The following is a 15,795-nucleotide window of genomic DNA, read 5'->3' as shown; positions in this document are numbered from 1 at the left end:
TCCGTTGTCTCTCAGGGTGCATATGGAGTGTCATCAGAACTAGATCAGTGGCATGGGGAATGGAGACAGTCCTGAGCACCCTAGACCCCATAGCTCCAGACATACTCGAGATTATTGTGATACTTGTATTCATCAGGATGATTCAACCTGCAGAAAGCCTGTAGGGCATGAAACGTCTAAAAAAACATCACGTTCTTTAGAAAAATGATCCATTTTCAACCACAGAAACTAACTGTGCTTTCATCTCTGCTTATGAATCCTCCTTGTACCTGCAAGATCTTTGTGAATTCTTAAAAAGACCAACTAACGGCCCAGGCCGGTTTGGCTCAGCGGTTAAAGTGTTGGCCTGCGGTCCAGAGAGACCGGGGTTCGGTTCCCGCTAAAGGCATGTACCTCGTTTGCAGTTTGTCCCCGGCCCTGGTTGGTCGTGCGGGTGGCAGCCACTCGATGTGTCCCTTTCACATCGATGTTTCTCTCTCTCTCTCTCCCTCCTGCTCTATCTGAACAAAGAATGAAAAAGTGTCCTCGGGTGAGGATTAAAAAAAATAAAAAAGACAAACTAACGTTTTTGTGAGACATTGTGGGGCGTTAAGGAAGGAGATTTCGACTTCGTTACTAAATATAATTCCATTGCGCTACAAAACCGTCTTCAGGAGGACACACAGGCCCCTGTCTGGCTGCCCGGACCAATTCCTCAACTGCAGCTGTAAAAACCACTGACGAAAGTTTCATTCTGAACTTTGTTTTCCTCTTCTGCTAACATTGCCTTGAGGTTGAGAGGATGAAGGGGTGCCCCACAAGAATGTGGTCTCAGGGATGTTCTGTGGTGACTTCCTTCTCATTTAGAGGTGAGCCTCTGGCCTGGGCCCCCAGCAGGGGAGGGGTCCCGATCAGGAGGGGACCCATGAGGAGCCGGGAGGCCGTCACCACGGGGCAGGAGGTGCCGGGGCTGGGAGCCCCCACGGGGTCTAGGGAGGGGGGGGAGGTTTCAGAGGTGAAATTCTGGGGTGGGTTCCTGAGGAGGCTTTGAAAACCTGTGGGTCGGGATGAAGAGCAGGAGACGGGCCATAGGAGGCTGGTAGCGGCATTTCCAGATTGTCAGGGAGGAGTCAACATAAAATGCAGAAGCAGACATGCAATGGCGGCCCCAGGAGGTCAGCCGGGGAATCGGCAGTGTGTCACTGTCACACAAATTCTTCTAGGGACAAGTCACGGTCGGAACAGAGGGAAGTTGGAGCTGCGGAGGATCCCCTAGAAGTTTTTTTGTTTTTTAAGTATGTTGTTATAGATTTTTTTAGAGGGAGGAAAATGGAGAGAGAGATAGAAACATCCATCAGTTGCCTCCTGAACCCTCCACCCCCACTGGGGATCAAGCCCCAAATCGGGCATGTGCCCTGACCGGGAATTGAACTGGGACCTCTCAGTCCACGGGACAATCCACTGAGCCACACTGGCCTGGCCAGAAGAGTGTGGACTTGAACAAGCCTCTGTGCCATCCTAAAGGGGCCTGTTAGACCTACAGTTTAAACATCATGGGATATAATTGAGCCTCTGTGGGTATTAAGAAATAAAGTGTGGCCCTGGCCAGTATGTCTCAGCAGTTAGAGCGTCGGCCTGCGGACCAGAGAGACCTGGGGTCAGTTCCCGCTGAGGGCACGTACCTCAGTTGCAGTTTGTCCCCGGCCCTGTTTGGGTCGTGCAGGTAGCAGCCACTTGATGTGTTCCTTTCACATTGATGTTTTTTTCTTTCTCTCTCTCTTCCTCTCTCTGCCTCCTACTCTATCTGAACTAAAAATGAAAAAATGTCCTCAGGTGAGGATAAAAAATTTTTTTAAAAATCAGAGAGCATTTAGACCTGGGGAGATGAGGGGGCTGGAAGGGCATTTTGGACAGAGGGAATGGCATGTTGCAAATGCACCAAGAAGTCGAACAGTATGGGAAGTTTAGAGACAAAGTCTGGTCAGGCAGGAAGAAGACGTGGTGGAGGGAAAGGGCAGTGGAAAGGCAGGCGCAGCTCATAAAAAGAAAGAAAGAAAGAAAGAAAGAAAGAAAGAAAGAAAGAAAGAAAGAAAGAAAGAAAGAAAGAAAGAAAGAAAGAAAGAAAGAAAGAAAGAAGAAAAGTGTGGACGAGTAGCCCCACCCACTGCAGGATAATTCCTCACCTGGAGCCTTACCCCGTTCTCCAGGGCATGGCCCTTCCTCCATCCTCTTTCCCCTTTCTTCTTACCCTCGCCCTCTCCCTCTTTTTTATATTCTCTGGCCCTGCTCACCACCCCCTCCCCCCTCTCCATGTAATAGATTGTTCTGGGCTCCCCCCGCTCCAGCTCTCCCTGGTTCTCTATCCCCGCCACCACACCCTCCTTGTTCTCCCCAGTCTTCTGCCTTCAGCACACCCCCAGCATCCCCACCCTCCACCCCTCTCCTGTCCCCTTACCTGTCCCAGGCTCCCTCTCAGCCTCCGTAGGGCCCTCAGGTAGTTTCACTTGCAGATCTTGGCATCCCGCTAGCTTGGCAGCCTGGCTGAAGGACATCTGGAAGGTCGGAGCCCAACCTTAGCATTCCTACACGCCGCCGGAGAGGCCACGACCACCCAGCCCACAGATGGCTTGGAGAACCACGGTGCACATCTCAGCCTGGTGGCAGCTGGACGCAGGCCACCCTGCCCCTTCGTAAGTCTACCCCTCACTGGCTGCCTTGCCCCTCTAGTCAGAAACGCACTTCTGCACAATACCCTGGTTTCCACACAACTCCCTTCCTGTTTTGAAATGACAAACCGCCTCAGCTAAGGCCTACTATGCAGACACACAGAGTTACACATACATATACATATCACACATACACATGTGTACATAGATACACAATACACAAACATATATACACACAGACACAATTACGCATACATACATATCTCATGTGGTCGGCAACCAGACAGGTGTGAGCAGAGCAAGGACAATAGGCCAGTACGGAAGGTCACCAGATGGAAATGCCCAGGTGTCCAGCAGTGAGCAAAACTGGGACAGGAAGGGCCTCCACCCCAGGGTAACTTCCTCCCCGAGCATATCACTGGGCATGCTGTTCAGACCCTCCCAGGCATGTTGCTAGTCATGATGTAGACCCCTGAGAAGGTGAACAAAAAGGGGGGCCTGAGAATAGCCCTTAAGCATTAAGCCCCAGAACAAGAAGGTTGTGACCCGCAGCAAATACATCTAGGTCTCAGTGGTGTTTCAGCCCCAGGCCCAGAAATGCAGCAAAACCAGACAAGCAAAGCCATGGCTGACCTCAGGACCAACTGCATTGACTCATGACCCCAGGCCTGGCGCTGACCAAGCAGTGGAGACCACAGCCCTGAAAGGGCTCACCTGGAAAGCTGATGCATGTTTTATTGAGACCTTCCCATGGCACCTCCCCGACAATCCCGCCCTCAGAAGCCCTGAATGGAGGATTCAGCACAGCTCCCCTGTGGAGCGCGCTCGCACCTGTCTCCCTGCCCCAGGCACATTCTCCTGGCCCCTCTCTTCCTCCGAAGCTCCAAGGGCCCTTCTTTGCTTCTTGAGTCTTGTTTCCTGAGCCCATTGCTTCTACAGATCCCTTCTACCTCTGTGACTTTCTAAATAAATTCTCTCTTGTAGTTTGAGTCTTGGCCCTGAATTCTTTCTTAGCCAGAACTCAAGTACCAAGGTTGCTGAACAAAGGTTTGGCCTGACTCCGCTGGTCCAAAACCTGGCGCCATTTAGCTGCCAACATAATCAGAAACACAACCACATACACACACAACCACATGCACACACACACAATCACAATCACTCACACAACCACATGCACAGACACAACCACATGCACACACACACAATCACAATCACACACAACCACATGCACACACACACAACCACATGCACACACACAATCACACACACAATCACATGCACACACACAATCACATGCACACACACACAATCACATGCACACACACACAATCACAAACACACAATCACACACACACAGCCCAGAGGGCTGTCCCCTGAGCCCCTGAGCCCTTCCCTCAAAACCACACCGCTCTGGGGTGGGTGTCGGGGTTCTTTCCTTTTCTCACTAACTCCCTTTCACCCTGATGATGCTTTGGTGTCTTCACAATCTCCCATCTCACCGGAATCCCATCCTTCTTGGTCACCACTTACTGCCACTTCTAATTTCCAAAGTACCTGATGTTTCTCCCAAAGTGCCTGATAGTTTTCTAAACTTATGCAATATAGTGAACACTTTTGGTTCCCTGCTCAGTTCCTATATTCCATGCTGCTCATTCAGCCCCACAGATACTTCCGTAGCATAGATTTTCCTCAGCTGAGCCACAATATTTCCCTCAGGTGAGCCAAAGTTTTTTCTACAGGTGGTGGCCCCCCCCCACACACACACTCCTGAGAGCAGCCGGTAGCCAGGGACTGCCTGGCATATAGCTCTGAAGCCCAAAATGAGGTGACTCTGGGTTGCCGTGTGTGCTCCAGAGCCCCAGTGCTTGGGCGCAATAGGTCCCCAGTCAGCCCTGCCCCTGCTACTGTGCACTGTCTCAATTCCCTCCAGCACCCCTTCCATTCACCTCCTCAATCCTGCCTCCCGTTCTTCTTCTAGGAGACGGGACCTGAGATCATCCACACCAGCAGTGGTCCTCAGAAGACGGCCCCAAGGGTAGTTTCTGAGTGGTATCATTCACCACGCGACAGGCCCTCTGGAAGCAGGGTGCCTGTCCCAGGTATGTGTCAGCCATGGGGTCACATATATTTCACCTGCGGAGTGCTGGGATGGGTATTGGGGGTGCACAGCTGCTACCCTGTCCCTGGGTTGAGAGAAAGGTAAAGACAAAGAGAGCTGCTCAAAAGTGCCACTGAGCATCAATGAGAGACACGGTCTGGCTCAGACCTATCACTAGCAATTGAAAGCAAAGTGTCAGAGTTGAAGGGATCCTGACCGTCTACAGCCGAAGGGCAGGCAGAGGTAACGACCCAGAGCAGGACTTGAGTGTAAAAAGCAGACCTTCAGCTCTAGCTGGTCTGGCTCAGTGGTCAGTGTCAGTGGGAAAAGGTCCGCCGGTGAGATTAACAGTGTAGCTCTCAGCCTAGGCAAAGGCTCTATACTTAATCAGAGAGGGGGACCCGGGGACTAGGGGTGGGAGCCTATTCCTGAACAGATGCAGTTTAGAACTGAGGAACTTGACTGAGATTTCTAACTCTTCTGGACCTGCAGAATATGCCTATAATGGTTCATGTTATGCATCAACGTAGCTAGACTATGGTATTCAGACATTGGGTCAAACTCCATTTTGTTTTGCCATGAACATAAATGTGATTTTTAAAACATGATGAACCATTAAATCAAAGAGTTTGGGTAAAAGAGATCATCCTCTATAATACAGGTAGGCCTCATCCAATAGTTGAAGATCTTAAGAGAAAAGACAGAGACGTATTGATTCTTCTTCCTCGTTATCTTCACCCCCACCCTCCTCTTCCAAGGTCATAACCTCATCTGCTATTTCTCCTTCAGTCAAGATGTGATGCCCAGGGTCCCCTTCACCTTCTCACCGCCGTAAACCATCTTCCTCAGCTCCTGCTTCTCCACCGATGTTCTGTACTGTCCCACAGTCATCAGTAAGCTCTTGCCCTGCTAAACCTAAGCCGGCATCTTCATCATCAAGCAAATCAGTTGAGAACTGAGGAACTTGACTGAGATTGACCAGCCACCAGTCTGCTCACCGAAGGGTCTCAGGCTTGATTCTGGGTCAAGCATGTGTCCCTGGGTTGCATGCTCAGTCCCTGGTTGAACATGTCCTTGCTGGGTTTTCTTACAGGTGTCGATTTTTACATTTGAAGACGTGCATGTTTTTAGGCACGAGCCCTGGTTGGGATTGTTCAGGAGGCAGCCAATCGACGTGTCTCTCTCTCTCTCTCCCTCCCTCCCTCTCTTCCACTCTATCAAAAATCAGTGGAAAAATATCCTCGAGTGAGGATTAACCAAAACAAAAAAACAAAACAAAAATCAGACAAACAAAAAAACATAAAAAAAAGCTCCAGGTTTACGAGATGGCCAACAATTACAGGTGTCAGTTGATGGAATCCATCAGCATTGGCACGAAGCAGCGTGGAGATCCTGTCCTCGCTGGGTTTGCTTACAGGTTTCGATTTTTCATACTTGAAGGCTTGTATGTTTATAGGCACAGAACACATTCCAACAATTGGCGCTGTGAGTAGGATTTCAAAGAACCCATTAAAGCCAGGGTGAAATGGGGGAAAAACAAGATGTGCTGGAGGAAGTCCCAGGATGTCCAAGTACGTGTGCTTTGGGCTACCTGGTACCAGCCTTGGAGATTAAGGGAACGAAGTGAGTGTATGGGGATGTAGCAGAGTTATGGGAGAGGCTGAAGGGAGATAAAGAAAAGGAAGATGTTAAGTCTACGGAGGCCACTGGAGCCCGGCCCTCCCTTTGCGCTTAGAGGTTCTCTTGGAACGAGGCACTAGCACTGGCTACTAGAAATCGCTGTTTAGAAGATGACCTGTGATTAGAAAGAGAAGCTCACCCACCACAGGTGGCGACCACTGAAGGGCTCTCGAAATGTTTGCAGGAAAATGATGAGAAGGTAGAAACCTTAGTCTGAAGGGTAACAACACTGAAAGAAAAGGGAGTACCATGCCTCTGGGTCCGGATGATCAGGTCAGGGCGGATGAGATCCCAAGAACTGGGACTCCACAGAAGGGTCATCCCTCTCATTCATTTTGTCTGAGGAGGAGGAGATGATTGACATCTCCCAGGATTCCATACAGGCCTCCTGGTCATGATAAGTAAAATTAAAACAGCATGCGGGCCCTGTCTGGTTGGGTTCAGCGGTTATAGTGTCGGCCCTTGGACCAAAGGGTTGCAGGTTCTATTCCTGCTCAAGCGCACGTACCGGATGGCGCAAGGGGACTGGAGGCCCCATGAAGGGCTGCGCATCCATTAGATCCCACGAAATAAAATATGGGTCTTGACTCTAATAGATACCGGAACAGAATACACGTTGACCTATTATAATATTCGTAAGTTTATGGGCTATGTTACCGCTGTCGATGGCTAGGGGGGTGGTTCTATAAGGGAAAGCGAGTCTCATTCTGTATGCAGATGGATTGGTTGCCCCCGAGGCACTAGCAGGGCCTCTACCTGAATATATTCACCTCTGCCTGAATATATTTTGGACGTCGACATTTTGGCTCAAATAGGTCAAATATCCACTACGATAGGAGAGTTCTGTTGCAGATACAAGCCTGTGCTCAGGTCAAAGGCGAAATGGACACCTGTGAAGGTACCTGCACCAACAATGTCAGTGAGTTGGTATCACTTAGCTGCGGGACATGTAGAGATGACCAGTACGATGAAAGAGCTACACAGAGTGGGCACAGTTTGTCCCACCCATAGTTCTTTCAATAGACCTGTGTGATAAGGCAGGTCATGGCGGATGACTATGGACCACCGACACCTCAATAGAATGGGCCCCCTAACATTGTTCAATTATTGAATGTATCATTCCCAAAGACTCAATGACTTCATTCAATAATTGTATTAGATCTTGCTAATGCCTTCTTCCGTGTTCCCACAAACCCACAAAGCCAAGACCAGTTTACCTTGAGCTGGAATGGGGAGGATTGGACGTTACAGGTGTCACCACAAAGCTACCTGCATAGCTCCACCCTCTGCCATGGTTTCGTGGCAAATGACACATCTATGTGGAAAGGTGGGAGGGAGTAGCATTCGATCATTATATTGATGGCATTATGCTAACTGGTCATGACCTTGCTATTTTACATAAGGCGTCGGAGAGTTTGCTGGAACACCTAGAAGGATGGGGACGGACCGTAAATCACAACAAGGTGTAAGGCCTGGGTCCTCTGTCAAATTCTTAAGAGCTGTCTGGTCTGGTAAGACAAATGCCATTCCAGCTGCTGTGCTGGATAATATTCAAAGGGATCCTCTGCCCAAATCAGTTGAACAACTGCAAACATTCTTGGGCTTGCTTGCATATTGAAGGCCTTTTATTCCCCATCCAGCTCAGCGGTGATGTCCCTTGTATAGGTTGGTAAAGAAAGGAGCCATCTGGGGTTGGAGACAAGAGTGTCTTGATGCCTTTACCAGCGCAAAGTCGGCAGTAAAACACACTCAGGAATTGGGGGTAGTGGATGCAACCAACCCTTGTGAATCAGATGTTTCGGTCTATCCAGAGGGCTTTGGGTGGGGCTTATGGCAAAAGCAGGATGGGAGGAAGGTGCCCCTAGATGTCTGGTCCCAGTTAGGGAAGGGAGCTGTACAGCGGTATAGTCCTACGGAGAAACAACTTTTGGCAGTGTGCCTTAGACTGCAGCGTGTGGAGAGGGTCACAAAAGACACAATACCCCACGGCTGGATGGATCTGATCGGAATTCGCCAAACCCCAATCAGCCCACTACCCTGCAGGAGCGGTACAGCAGCGATTGCTGTGTCAACTAGTCCACATAGTGCCGAGGTGCCTGCCATCCTGGGCCCCGACACCTGTGTCAGTGCAATGTCTGTGGACACTGACACGGGCCACACCAAAGATCAGGCACCAGTCCTCGCGACTCTCTAGTACACCGATGGACACACTAAGGCCAACCCGCCTCGCTGGACCACATTGGCCACACAGCTGCATAACGACACTAGATGCCTCCAAGAAGGAAGCTAGCAGTCTATGGGCTGAGCTGTGAGCGGCTTGGGTCGTACTGATGCATGAACGAAATCCTATCACTAGGGCTCACCTTGTGGCTAGGACAGTGGAAAAATGACCACCGGGAAGTCCAGCACCTCCCCATATGGGGTGCTGAAATGTGGGGTGAGATCTGGGAAGGACAAGAGGTTGAGAGGTCGCAGGGTGCCCTCTACTGGCCCACAGTGTGCCATCCCCTCCGGGAAATCAGGAGGGTGGTCAGCTGGCCCGGGTCTGACACATGGAAGAAAGCAGAGGTCTGCAAGAAGTGGCCTGTGGCTACACAGAAGGACTGACCACTAGGGGATACACTCTCTTCGAGAGATCACTAAATAAAGGGGCGTATTACGGAAGCACGCCAGGAGTGTACCCCTTGTCCTCTCGAATGCAAGACACAGTTACCATGGCATCTTGGGCAGATAGCAAAGTCAGGAGCACCAGCCACGCGATGGCAGGTAGACCCCATCGGATCCGCCTTTGCCACTGTCCCAGCGTTACAGATGCGCATCGACGTGTGTTGATACTACCACTGGCCAACCCTGAAGGTAACCATACAGGGACTCAGGCAACTGTGTGTTACAGACAGACAACCCACGGACATCGATAGTGACCAGAGACTCACTTCATGGGTCACCAGGTGCAGGAATGTGCCAACGAGAACAGTATAATGCGGCACGTCCCTCGGCCCTGTAATCAGAAAGCGGCTGGACTGATGGAAAGGATGAATGGACTGTTGAAACAGGCTCTGCGAAGAGAAACCCGCCCTTTAAAGGGCTGGACACAGGCGGCCAGGAGCTCAGCTGGAACTGCCACGCCAGACGAGAACACCCCAGTGCATCGCGTCCCGCTGGAGAGCTCGAGCGCTGAAGGACTGTGACTGGGGCCACACAGGGCCGTCCTGCTGACGGCTCCACACCACCTAGGACTGGGGCCAGTCATCTACGGGTACCTTGGGTATGGCAGGTTCCCCCTGATGGTTTGGGCTCATTGCAGTCTACAACGAGGGACAAAATCTTAACTTGCAGATAACTCCTTGGTTGCATCCAACACCCCCTCAGTGGCTGGTGGTGCAGAATCCATTGGACCAAACGCTGACTCAGGGCACGCCCCTTGCCGTGACTTGGAGTATTAACATTCCTCCCCTGATATCCGTGCCCCCCATTGCCCCATCTCTGCCAGGAACTACTTACGGAATTGTAAACCAGGGCAGAAACTGCCCCTAGTCACCGTTCTTAGTAGAGATGACAACGTAGTCTGTATTTTTGCCTGAGGCTTACGATGCGTTGCTCGGGCCGGTAACGTCTTTGTCTTTCCAGCCATAGTGTGCAAGGGAACCCATTTGCCACCTGGGCTCGCGCATTGTTGGCACCGCGCTACGAGAGCGACTGCGGGGTCTGGGGAGAGGTGCCTTCTTCTGCTGCCGACAGACCCGTGGAATAGCCGAATCTCTACTGTTCCACAGTGAGGAATTGGTCCTCTGTCCGCATGGATTCAGTCTTCATTACTGCCTTGGAAAGGGACTCTAGTAGGAGTAGTTGTTATCTGCTTGTTGATCATGCTAGGCTTCTGTGGACGATAATGTTGCTGTTCCCTCAAACTCCAAACCATTACAGTACAAAGGGTCCGAGGGAACTTGCGGAAGATCTTCGCGTAGAATGGAAGGACCCGTATACCATCTGGGTGGAGTGTGGGGGAACTCACGTTAGAGATGTAATATGGCTCCAGCAGCAAAGGCCTCTGGGAAATGATTATCTAATTCTCTGCCTGATGTTATCTGTTAACTTAAGAATGCCTTGTTCTTTCTGGTGGTCTACATGACGACCCACCATGTGGCTTTACTATTATCCCCCTGTGAAAAGGGATCCTGTCCTGGGAGGGTGGGGATTTTTCCTAGCCCACCACCGGGAAGCACCTGCTTTGCCCATATATGTAAGTTTCTCCTATTAAAGCTCTTATGAATGTGAAGAAGGCTACGTGTCAGCTCTTTGGAATTGATCCTGAATTTAGACTTTCGGGGCTTTGCCCCAACAGCAGATGTGATTAAATGAAGGATCTTGAGATGTGCAGGTGATTCTGGGTTATGCTGGTGGGCTTGGTATACGGGACGTCATGAGAGAGAGGCAGGAGGGGCAGTGTCAGAGGAGGGGATGTTGTAAAAGCAGAGGTTGGTTTCTGTATTTTGAACATGAAATGAGTCAATGAATGCAGGTGGTTTTTAGAAGTTGGAAAGTCAAGGAGAAGAATTTGCCCTCAGAGCCTCCAAAAAAAAAATCGGCCCTGTTTGGCTCATGCGGTTTAGTGGTTGAGCATTGATCCATGCACCAAGAGGTCACCAGTTCGATTCCCCGTCAGGGCACATTCCCAGGTTGTGGGTCCGATCCACAGTGGGGGGCATGCAGGGGGCAGCCAATCGATGTTCTCTCTCATCGAGGTTTCTCTCTCTCTCTCTCACTTCTTCTCTCTCTAAAATCAATAAAAGATTTTTTTTAATTAGCCCTGCCAGTACCTTATTACAACTATCTAAGACTCATGTCCGACTTCTGACTTCTAAGTGCTGGACCCATTGCAAGCTGTACCCACTAGCCCATCTGTTCACCACACTCACAGTTAGGGCCAAATCTCAGCATAACCAGAAGGATTGTTGTGTTGGCTAAAAGAAGGGGAGGGTCTAGACTACAAAGGAACCACAGAATCAGAGTAACATGGACTGGAAGGATCAGGAGAGTATTCCTGGGAGCCAGGACTCTGGCCGTCCTACAGATGAGGAAGCATCACCTGAATAAGGGAGAGTTAGTCAATAAAGGGCCAACTCTTATCACACAGAATTTAACCCCTTGGCAATGGCCCCAGGGAGTAGGGATGCTGAGATAGCCCTTGGAAGCTTAGAATACATGAATGCTAAATCAATTCCAAAGGTCCAGACTGGGGTTTTGTATAATGATTTATCTGTCTTTCTCCCTGGCCCCTTGGAGGTCACTTCTAAAACTCTTGGCAGCTTCTCACAATAGCAGTGTCTTTGTTGTATATGAACCTCTTAGATGATGCCTGAGTTTATACTAACATGATCCGGAAAAGGGCGGATCACAAGAAAGACTAACCAAGTACAGGAAGGTTGCGGCTCAGGCTCAGCCTGACTTCCACCCAGTGTAGACTGGGTTCCATCACATGGTCACAAATGAAAAAATCATGTCTACATGATGTAACCCCAGTGAACACTCTGAACACTGGGGCCAGGGTGAGGGTTCTGGGAGGTGAACACATCAGTGTGCCAGGAGAGGGCAGCGTCCCCACTCCACAGGGAGAAGACAACAGAGCTTGGCATTTGAGACTTTTCTTGACCCAGACGTTTGCATCGCTACCAAATGACCCTTCAGAATTGCTCAGGAAGATGGATCAGAAAGAGTTTGCATGGACAGGGGACCAAAAATACTATACATTCACGGTCTTGCCCATTGTAGACCTGAGGGATCTGGGCTATCTGGACACTCTGCAGAACATCACATTGACCCATTATATTGATGACACGTGATACTCAGACCTGATGAACGAGAAGTGGCGAGTGTTCCGAATGACTAGTGAGACGCCTGCTCCAAAGCGTGGAAGTGGATGCCTGCTAATGTTCATGATTGACAACAGTGGCATCCACTGATGACAGTGACACCAGTGATAGGCTTAGCAGACATCCTACCAGAGCCCAAGGCCCCCGAAGGCAAGGGATTGAGCCTTGCTCATACTTGTGGCCCTGAAGGCTTTGTCCCAGTCCTCTTCTGCTCTGGGTCCCAGGTGCGCATCAGAGCAGGACAAAATGCACATTCACGCTGAGGTCGGCAAGGTCAACAGGCTTTCGAGTGGTGAGCTGACCACTGCTGCTGGCACCACAGGTGATAACTGTCCCTCTTCTAGAATGTAAGGACCTCTTTCTTATCAACCCTTCCTCTTCTATAATTTCTCTCTTTTACTGCACGCGACACTTAGACCTACACAGGCAGTCGTATTATTGAAGGTGGCTGTGTCCCAGGGCGGACCCACTGCACACTTACCCGTTTGACATCTCCATCCTTGCAAAGGACAGGAACAACCTGGGCACCAGGGGAACAGGTGATGATTGACGGGCACAGCTCCTCCTGGAGGATGTGCTGGGTGTATGTGTTCCAGGAATCAGTTGTCAACAAGGTCACCTTGGGAAATGCTTCTGAAGAGCTAGAGAGTCATAGGTCACATCCTGACTGCCATCTCCGGCTGCCCTGGGGCAGCAGGCCACCTCTGCGAGGAGCCGGACAACACCTCAGCCAAGCTGAGCTGCGTGGTCTCCAATTTCTGTCTTGACAGGTGTCTGTTCCCTACACTTGACATTTCTAGCTACTACCTGGCAGGTCATCCCCACCCCCAGATATTTTTCAAATGTCCCTTCTTCTTTGAAAAGGAGTCTAAATTGGTGCCTTGGGAACTGTTGTAACCCAGGAGAATCAACCTCACTCGGACACAAAGTAATTTTGAATATTAGGAGCTTTATTACCTGCGCAGGGACTGCAGCCAACCTACACAGAGGAGAACTGCAGCCCCGAGCTCAGGGGGAGGGTTGCTTATATAGGACAGGGGTTACTCAAAAGTTTAGCAGAGCAAGCAAGCTACATGTACAGAAGCAGATATCAGCAGTTAGTAGCTGCACAAGTTGTTTATTTTATATTTCTTAACATTTATTAGACCCTAGCCTTGAATGTCTCATTGCCCCGCCTGGCATCTCCTGATTAGTTAAGCTCATAATCAATACCCTTGTGGTCATGGCTGATGCATACCTTCCTCTTCAAGAATTTTTGCAATAACAACTCGGGCTCAAGGAACCCAGGAGAGGTTCCTTCTTCTAGCAGATGGAGAATTACTGGGTTATAACAGGAACATGAGAGATATGACAAGACTCAGATGGACGGATAAAGGGAATGAAGTCCCAAGAGAGGGAGTGGAAGAGGAGCGAAGAGGAAAGAGGAAAGTCATGAGAGATCAAATCATCCCAAGACGGCGCATGAACTCCAGCACTTTGGGCAGAATAGATCATTGGGTCCCTGAGCTCCTGTAGGGACAGAACCTGAGAAATCACTGGACAGGCAGACTTCTGATGACTAAAGGAAAAGGAAAATTACACGGAATGCTCCTCACATACTTCCTCCCAAGCGCCAGAGATCAGAGAGCAACTACCTGTTGAAGAAGCCCACATACTTACCAGTTTTTACATCAGGGGGCAAAAGTGGTGGCACAATAATGTCAAAATGGGAACCTCCAAGAGGTTTCACCCAGGCTGACAAATGGGAGCATCTGCCTTTGCTTTCATCATAAAGCAAAGAGGATGACTCTTGAATCAGATGCCCCAAGGGGAGCTGCAGAAAGGATCCCATTAGGAGCTGGATCCCTCCTCCTCCACCTCACCATGGTCGACCAGCTGGCCCTCAGCCTCTGGACCACGTCACTCATGGGCTACTTCTCCTTGGTTGAATGAAAAAAGGGACCTTTCGCTGGCCAGCCCCTACACTAGGACCATGTGTCCCATAAGCTAATACAGTGTTTACATGCCTCTTGCTCAGTACCTTCCCAAACTCATGGCATCTACTTCCCATCCCTGGTCCTCTCCTGACCTCTACTGTCTGATGACATCTCTGATGTGTTTCTGTGACTTGGCTTGTTCCTCTTCCTTTTCCACACAGATAGGTCCTTCTGCTGTCCCACAGGACCACCTGGATGCTGACTACTGCCTCTCCTGAATGGGACTTTCCCTGTCCCTCACACCTGGATGAGGCCACCAGCCCACTGGGAGCCTCTGTCCCCTAGGATTGGGTCCTACCTGTGGATTCTTTTTTCCTTTTATAAGTTGCTGGGGTTGGAAAAAGACCTAGACCAGAAAGTATTCCCTGGGCAGTGAATGAAAATATAGATTGAAAAAAAAAAAAAAAAACTAGCTGTGACGAGAATTCATGAATTCTGCACATGGCTACATCTAGTCATCAGCACTTTGGAACACAGTGTGAGAGTTGAACGACCTTGCAACTAACTATCCACATCTGTGAACATTCAGAGGTCTGCTGTACCTATTGTTTTTAAGGCTCCAATAATCAGGCGTGCTGGACATACTCTCTAATAAAAGAGGCACATATTGTACCTTGTATCTCCTCTAACCCATGTTGGAAGGATGGGCTGTGGAATTTCTAGCAGGACCTAATGAGAGTAGAAGGCAGACTCCTTGGGCTCTGAGCAAGGCCATTCCTCTTCAACAACAGAGAAAAGCTCCTCGGGGTGGAGAGGGGTGGTCAATGGGGGAAGAAAGAAAAAGGAAAACAGAGGGGGACATCTGTAATACTTTCAACAATAAAGGAATTTTTTACAAGAAAGAAAGAAAAAGAACTCCTGTCAGGCTTCTAGGCCTTGGAAGTGATAATACATCTGAACTTGGGACATAAAGTCACCAGGTAACCAGAATTCATCATCATGATCTAGGTTCTATCAGATACACCAAATCATCGGTCAGGCAGGCCCAGCACACCTGTCATAAAACAGGAGTGATACGTACAGGCTCAAGCATGGACAGGGAGCTAACACCCTCTCAACTCACACCTATGAGCTCCCTGTGACCAGCTCTGGTAGTTAATTTTGTGTGTACCTAACTGGGCTACTGAGTACCCAGACATGTACCTCAACGTAATTCTTGGTGTGTCTGTGAGGGTGTGTGTGTCTGAATGAAATTAAATTTCATCATAAACAGAGACAACAATGCTGGGAACGTTGTGGGGGAGATCGGGAGGAAGGTGTCAATGGGGGGGAAAGGAGAAACATCTGTAACAAAAAAATAAATTAAAAATTTAAGAAAAAAAGAAATTAAAATGTGAATGGGTGGACTGAGTAAGGCAGATTGCTCTCCCCAGTGTGGCTGGGTCTTAGTCAGTCCATGAAGGCATGAACAGAAAATAGATTAAGCAAGGGAGCACTTTTTCTCTCTGCCTGATAATCCTTAGCTAAGACATCAGTCTTCTGCCTCTGGACTCAGGCTGGAACTTACGCCATTGGCTCTCCAGGGT

At 49.7% G+C, this 15,795-nt stretch overlaps 2 long non-coding RNA genes across 2 annotated transcripts; one reads left to right on the top strand and one right to left on the bottom strand.

The window, feature by feature from the left end:
- The first annotated feature begins 461 nt into the window (after window positions 1-461).
- LOC118638483 lies at window positions 462-5,950 on the top strand. Its single transcript, XR_004961096.1, has 3 exons — window positions 462-848; window positions 2,490-2,669; window positions 4,624-5,950. It is a non-coding gene; the product is annotated as an uncharacterized LOC118638483 (long non-coding RNA).
- On the bottom strand, window positions 1,758-11,125 carry LOC118638482. Its single transcript, XR_004961095.1, has 3 exons — window positions 9,925-11,125; window positions 2,435-2,531; window positions 1,758-1,783 (listed from the first exon to the last, which is right to left on the bottom strand). It is a non-coding gene; the product is annotated as an uncharacterized LOC118638482 (long non-coding RNA).
- Between the last annotated feature and the right edge of the window lie 4,670 nt (window positions 11,126-15,795).

This window comes from Molossus molossus, unplaced genomic scaffold, assembly GCF_014108415.1.
Source record: "Molossus molossus isolate mMolMol1 unplaced genomic scaffold, mMolMol1.p scaffold_m16_p_21, whole genome shotgun sequence".
NCBI classification, from domain to species: Eukaryota; Metazoa; Chordata; class Mammalia; order Chiroptera; family Molossidae; genus Molossus; species Molossus molossus.
This window is presented reverse-complemented; position numbering and strand designations above follow the sequence as displayed.